This window comes from Hipposideros armiger, unplaced genomic scaffold (assembly GCF_001890085.2).
Source record: "Hipposideros armiger isolate ML-2016 unplaced genomic scaffold, ASM189008v1 scaffold_121, whole genome shotgun sequence".
In the NCBI taxonomy this organism is placed as follows: domain Eukaryota; kingdom Metazoa; phylum Chordata; class Mammalia; order Chiroptera; family Hipposideridae; genus Hipposideros; species Hipposideros armiger.
This window is the reverse complement of record NW_017731471.1, coordinates 2,843,962-2,851,882: the sequence shown is the minus strand read 5'-3', so window position 1 is coordinate 2,851,882 and position 7,921 is coordinate 2,843,962.

Here is a 7,921-nt window from a genome sequence, read left to right as displayed (position 1 = left end):
AGAGAGAAAGAGAATGAATGAGAAAATAAAAACCAAGTTCATATAATAAATGACCAACTCTTGTCTAGGATTATTAAACAGAATTGCTTAGAAATGAATATAGTGGGACAGTCAGTCAATCAAACAGATACTTTGAATGCCTCTAATAAGAAGGGCATTATTTTTGGTGCTTTGAATTTGACAATGACAGGAATGTTAAGAGTAGATTTAAAAATATAAAGGGTAAAATAAAATAAAAATATAAAAGGTACCATAGTGCTGCTTCATGTTACAGTAGATGGCATGATGATGATGGGTGATTATTATTATTATTATTATTATCAATCACTTGCTAAGTCTCAGGAATTTTACATGGGAAATCTTATTTAGTCCTCCAAACAATCTTTTTTTAAAGGTAACATTTATTTTTTTAAACAATATTTATTTTAAAAGTAAGAAAAATGAGACAGAAGTTACGTCATTTGCCCAAGGTCACTCACTTATAAATGGTAGACTCAAGAATCCATCTAGCTGGCTCTGGAGCTCAAGTTCTTAACTATACTGTTTCTAAGTTTTGGCCGCTCATGAAGAACTTGAGAAAGTTGTATAAATATTTCTAAACACCAAATAAACACACATAGTCCAGATTAGTTCCCTGATTGTTGAGGGACAGCATTTCTTTTGTTTGACTTTGAGAGAACAGATGATCTCAAAGCTTATCAGTATTATCCCTTTACAGGGCTAAATGACTTGAAATGATATTGAAGTTTCCTTTGAATTCAGTGGTCCATGTCTCCATTGCTACTTTGGCAACAATTGCCTGCCAGGACGAAGGGAGCTAGAAAAACAGTTCTCCCCAGTACAGTTGTTCTTACCAATTTCATTTTAATGGTTTTTCACATCTTCTGTAGGGCAAAGCTTTAAAGGCAAATGGTGTATTTGCAGGCACACAGATGAATGTATAGTACCTAATATTCACTTATCATTAAAATTAGAGCTAAATTTGAGGATCAAGGGAGTGGAATATATAAAGCCTATCCTCAAGAGAGTAAAGATAAATTGTTTAGACCTTCATTTGATAAGCTTTTCCTCCTGGACACCATGGCCTGCAATTCTCAGGGTACAAGGTGAATGGAGTGGGGCCTTATGGAAACATCCCTGGCTTCCCACAGGTAAAGAAGAAATGATTCAGAAAATATTTCCAGTCAAATATTTTTCTTCCATCAAGATAGAATTAGTTATTAAATAAAAATGATTATTTTTGAAATTATTTATGACTATATATTATTTATTAAAATTAACCATTGGTTAATCATTTTTAAGAGGCAATATGAAATCAACATGATAATGTTCTCTGTGGTATACATCTACAGTAGACAGGCATTTTCATTTTATTTATTTTCCTTTGATTTGAACAACAGATTAAGAAGATGGGACATAATTTGTCTATTTTACAAACAAAGAAGAGATTCAACAATTGTCTAATCTCTCCTAGTCATTAGTTGCAGAGACAAAAATCTAATCCAGGTTATCTGAATTCTAGTCCTTCAGTGCTTGTCCCCAGTTTTCTTCAGAGAAGCATATACAAAGGACAGATGATGAAAATGCAAAGAAGTGCTGGAGAGACAGAAGATAACAAATTAGATACAGTATTTATAATATCTTTGTTTATTAAAACTAAACAAAACAAAACGAAAAAATCTTAACCTACCCTCTGGCACAAAGAGGTTGATATCTCCAGTTGCTTATCTATGTGAGGTCTTGTGCGACTGTAGGGAATGATGGCTGGAAGGGTCTCAGACAATGGAGATGGCTGACAGTATGAAAAGACCAGATCAGAGCATATGCTGGAGGCCAAGGCCAGTTCTTATAGAAATCACAATAAAAATGCTAGAAATAGTTAACATTTATTGAACGCCTATTATGTGTTATTACCTTAATTATTTACTTTCTAAAATTCAGTCCAAGGTAGTTCTTATTTTTATCCCAGTTTATAGACATAAAATTTCAGACCCAGAAAGGTAAGAAACTTGCTTAAGCTCACATAGCTAGTAAGTTAAAGAGCTGGGGTTTCAAACCCAATTGTAACTGGTTTTATGGATAGCCCATTATTTTTCTAGTTTGACATTTAATATATGAATATATTCTCCTTGGGAAAGTAATATATTTGCACATAAGTATAAAGACCCCTTTCACCACTACTTTTTCATTCTTTATCCTACTTCCTCTCTCTTTTATGCTTTGTATCTCACAAGACCTTTATGCATATATATATATATATGTATTTACATAGTCATAGAAAGCAGATCACGTGATTTGTGTAATTGTATGATACCATACAGAATATATTGTTCTGTAGTTTCCTTTTTATTCAGGTATGTATATATGTATATACTATTAATCTATTATCTATATATCTTAATCATTTCATATCATTAGTCTTTTTAGCTGATATACAGCAGTCCACAGTATAGATAAATCATGTTTTTTCAGCCAACCTCTTCTTAATGGACATTTAGTCTGTTCCAAATTATTTATTATTGTGAATAATGCTGAATATCCTTGCACATGTCTCCCTGTGTACAGGTAAAAAAGTTTACTTGTTGCAGTAACCATATGTCTTTGTGTAGGTACTTTCTAATTGTTAATAACTGCTGTCAAATTGCACTCCCAATTGGTGATTCCAATTTATACTCACCTGCAGTGTTTGAGAGTACTCATTTATACATGCTCTACTTTTTTCCAACTTGCTTGCTGAAAAAAAATGTTTTAATTTGTGTTTTCTTGATAACTAATGAGGTTGAACTTTATTTTATGTGGACATTTATCATTTGGTTTTCCTCATCTTCAAAATGTCTATGTATAGCTTTTGCTTTTTTTATGATTGGAATATTTCTCTCTTTATTATTGATTTGTAGGAGTACTATATATATTCTAGATGCTATTCTTTTTTTCTGTTATCTATGTTGAAAATATTTTTAAAATATCATCACTTGGTTTTAACTTAAGAATGGTATATTTTTATCATACAGAAGTTTTAATAATAGTGTAGTCAATTTTATTGATGTTTTTCTTTGTTTATTTTTTCTTTTGAAATAATTATAGACTCAAAGGAGGTTACAAAAGTAGTACCTAGTTTCTTGTACCCTTCACACAGTTTTCCATGTGATGACATCTTAAATGTCTATAGTTCACTATCAAACCCAGTAAATTGACATTGGTGCAATACTTCTAACTAGACTACAGATCTTATTCTGTTTTCACCATGTTTTAAATTTATTCATTTGTGTGTATGTGTATACTCCTGTGCCATTTTAATTCTATGTGTAGATTTCTATAAGCATCACTGCCATCACCATGCAGAACTATCCCATGACCATCAAGATATTTCTCAGGCTGCCGCTTTATAGTTACACCCTGCCATCCCTAAACTCTGACAGTCACTAATCTATTTTCCATCTCTATAATTTTGTCATTTAAAAATTGTTATGTGAAGGGAAGCATATAGTATGTAACCTTTTGAGATTGACTTTTTTCACTAAGCATAATATCCTTGAGATCCATCAAAGTTGTTGCATCTATCAATCCTTTGTTCCTTTTTATTGCTCCATAGTATTCCATAGTATAGATATACCAGGTTGTTTAACCATTAGCCTTTTGAATGACATCTGGGATATTTCCAGTTGTGACTATTAAAAATAAAGCTTCTATGAACATTTGTGTACAAGCTTTTGGTGGGAAGATAAGTTTTAATTTCTCTGGGAAAAATGACTAATAGTGCCAATTGTTGGGCCATATGGTAAGTGTATGTTTAAAAGAAACTGCCATGTTCTTCCAGAGTGATTGTACTATTTCACACACCCACCAATAATGTATTAGTAACCTATTTGCTCTGAATCCTCACCTATATATTGTGTTGTTCCTGTTTTATTTATTTATTTATTTAAGGAATTTTGTTAGGTGTATAGTAATATGTCACTGTGGTTTTAATTTGCAGTCCCCTAATGGCTAAGGATGTTGAACATTTTTGTGTGTTCTTATTTGCACATGCATATTTTCTTTGGTGAAATGTATGTCCATTCATATCTTTTGTTTATCTTCTAGTGATATACTCAACTTTTTAGTGTTTTTCTTTATATTTATATTTCTTGTTTTTCTGCTTTAAAAAGTACTTACTAACTCCACAACATATATCATATATATTTATTTAAAAGTTTTTAATCTTTACTTTTCATTTAGGGACTTAATTCCAGAATTGACTTATAAATTCTGTGAGATATGGCTTTAATGGTATTTTTTTCTCCAAATCAACAGTTACCAGTTGTCCCAACAATTGAACAACTGGAAAATCTATTTGATCACCACTGTTTGAAATACTATTTTTATCACATACTAATTATATATTCACATACATCATATGCTAATCACTAATTATATACTATATACTATATACTAATTATATGTAGTCATATACTAAATATATGATATACTAATTATATAATCTTTTAAAGTTGACAGTTCTATTGAGCACTTTGTTTAGTCTTTAACCAATTCCACAGTTTAATTTTTTTGTAGTTCTATCATATGTCATAATATCTGGTACTTATTTTAAAAACATGTGTTGTTTACAATACATTTACTCTAATAAATGAATTTTAAAATTAGTTCCATGAAAAAATATTATTGCAGTTTTGATTGACATAGCACTAAACTTATTGGTTATTTGGAAGAATAAATGATGATATATTTACACTATTGATTCATCCCTCCATTAGCATTATATAATCCTCAGTTCATTCAATTCTCCTTTTATGTAACTGTCATTTTTCTACTAAAAAATTACCTCTGTGGGGATTGAAGATAAAGTTAATATTTAAAGGACACAAGCCTTATTAGGTGTTATTTGGCATGCAGTGGTCTAAACTAGGCAGTAGAATACAGATTAGGGGATTTCATGTGTATGGGCATGGGCAGGGAAATACTGAGATATAAGTTCCTTAGTTTCAGAGCCCCATGTACAACCCTGGGAGATTCTTAGGAGTACCCGCAGCTGCCCCAAAACAAACACAGAGCCCTAATGTTAGAAGAAGATACAAGACTGGGCAGGAAAATCAGCATCACCAACTTAGCAGAACCTAAGAGGTTGAAAAGCAAAAGGTAAATTGAAGTGATGAAGAACCCAGAGAATCTGCACTTGGCATCATTTTAAAAATATTGCTCACTTCTATAAGGCATTGGAATACAGATAGGATTTCTCTACTTTCTGCTTTCACCCGAACCCCAGTGAGTGTAACTGATAATATTTTCTTCTAGCTAATGCATTGGCTGAGTGAACTTTAATTTGAAAGAAAATGAAGCTTTGAAGCCTGTTAGGGGAAGTAATTTAGGATTAAATTATTGTATCAAAGAAACCTCTTATGAATTATCCAGAGAGGGCATATGTATAGAAGGTAAACAGGACTTCCAGTAAGATGGTGGAATAGACAGACACTGTGCCAAATGCCTCCCAGGATCACACCAAAATTACAAATAATTTATAAGATATTCAACCTCGGAAGTTCCCTGAACACTAGATGAACAGAACCTCTAAACGAAGGACTTAAGAAGAGGCCACATCAAGTCCGGAAGGAGGGGCAGAGACAAGATAGGGCGAACCCCATGAGGGACACCTCAGTGGTGGGGAGGTTTCTCCGATTGGGGGAGATACCCTCCGGCCCCACACCGTGCTCACCAGCCCAGAGTTACTTTGCCAGGAAGAGGAGTTCTACGATAGCTGGAAGTAGAAAATAGTGAGGACTCTCTTTGCTTAACTCGGTGAGGCTGAAGGCAGCTGGAGAACCAGTGGAGCCAGCAAACTGACTCACTCGCTGGTGAGCACTCACCCGGTTCCTGGTGGAGGGAGTTGCTGTATGAGCGGGGCCCAGGAACCTGCGGGAAGGACTGAACTGAGTGCCATTGATGCAGGAACTGGAGGTTTTTGGACCATTGTTTCTCTGGTGTGGAGCTTGCACACAAGTAGTGCACAGGAGGCCACTGTTTTTTCAGGGCTGCCCCCCCCCCACAGAGACTCAAGTCTGGGACTGCATTGATCCGCTGGAATTGGCACAAGGGTGCGTGTGTGCGTGTGCGCGCATGCGGCCTTGGATCCCCACCCTCCATAATGTTTGTGCTGCATAACCAGGGAAATGCCGGGCAAGCATGCTCCGACTACAACAGACTGCTTATTGAGACCCAGGAGTGCGCGACTCGCCTTAGGACCCAGATATCCGCACTGCACTTGCTGAGTTGCCTGGGTGGTGATTGGCTGTCAGGCTGCTCGGTCTGATCTTTGAGCGGCTGATTGGGACAGTATGAGACAGGGAGTTTTCCTGGGAGTATAGGGCCATGAGCTGTGTGCCTGCGTGATTTGGCTGGGGCTTTCCTGACGAGTTTGTGCGGGCTGGTTGACGATGCAGGAGTGCATGCTGCTCTGACTTGGTGGGGGCCACTGACCACATCCTGTGCTGCGTTGGGGGCCTGCCCCACTCACCTAGATCTGTGTTGCCAGGGGCACCCTGAGCCCCTGGTACCTGGCCCCTACCTCCGCAGGCCACAGAGGAATTTTTGCAGCAGCAGACAGCCCACAACAACCTGTGAGGATTTTTGGTGGTGAGCATGGTTCCAGAGCACACAATAACTAATTGTGGGAAGTTAACTTCAAGTCTAGAGGGAGGTCGGCGCATGATGCACTGAGGCCTTCCCCCCAATATCTGGTGCTGAGTCGCCCAGAGTCTCTATTGCTGAGCAAGTGGTCTGCAGATTAAAGTGGATGGAGGCCCCCCCTGTTTTTTCTTTCTTCTTTTTTTTCTTTTTCTTTTTTTCCCCTCTTTTTCTCTCTTTTTTTCCCTTTCTTTCTAGGTTATCTATCTAATACATTGAAGCAATCACAGAGCGACAGGCAGAATGAAGAAACAAAGAAACATGTCCCAAGTAAAAGATCGGAAGAAACCTCAAGAAATGGAACTAAATGAAACAGAGGTATCCAACCTTTCAGAGACAGAGTTCAGAACACTGATCATAAGAATGTTTAAGGAACTTAAGGAGGACATAAACAAGGATATTGAAATCATAAAAAACAACCAGTTAGAACTAAAGAATACAATGACTGAAATGAAGACCACACTCGAAGGAATCACCAGTAGATTAAATGAAGTGAGGATCGGATCAGAGATTTAGAAGACAAAATAGCAGAAATCACCCAGTTGGAACAACAAGAAGAAAAAAAAAGAAAAAACAATGAAAACAGTTTAAGAGACCTGTGGGACATTAAGCACAACAACATTCGCATCATAGGAATACCAGAAGGAGAAGAGAAGAAGCAGGGGATCAAGAATGTATTTGAAGAAATAATGACTGAGAACTTCCCTACCCTGGTGAAGGAAATTGACATACAAGCCCAGGAAGTGCAGAGAGTTCCAAACAAGCTAAACCCAAACAGGTCCACACCAAGACACATCATAGTAAAAATGGCAAAGGTTAAAGAAAAAGACAGGTTCCTAAAAGCAGCAAGAGAAAGACAGCGGGTTACATACAAAGAACCTCCTAAAAGACTAACAGCTGACTTTTCCACACAAACTCTGCAGGCCAGAAGGGAGTGGCTGGAAATATTCAAAGTGATGTAAAATGACGGCCTAGAACCAAGATTGCTCTACAAAGCAAGGCTATCACTTAAAATTGAAGGAGAGATAAAGAGCTTCTCAGAAAACAATAAGGTAACAGAATTCATTACCACAAAACCAGCATTACAGAAAATGTTAAAAGGGCTTTTTTAAACAGATGAAAGGGGAAAACAAGCTAACCCAGGAAGATCAGAAATGCAAATAACAAAATGGCAATAAATATGCACCTATCAATAATCACTTGAAATGTGAATGGATTAAATGCTCCAATCAAAAGACATAGA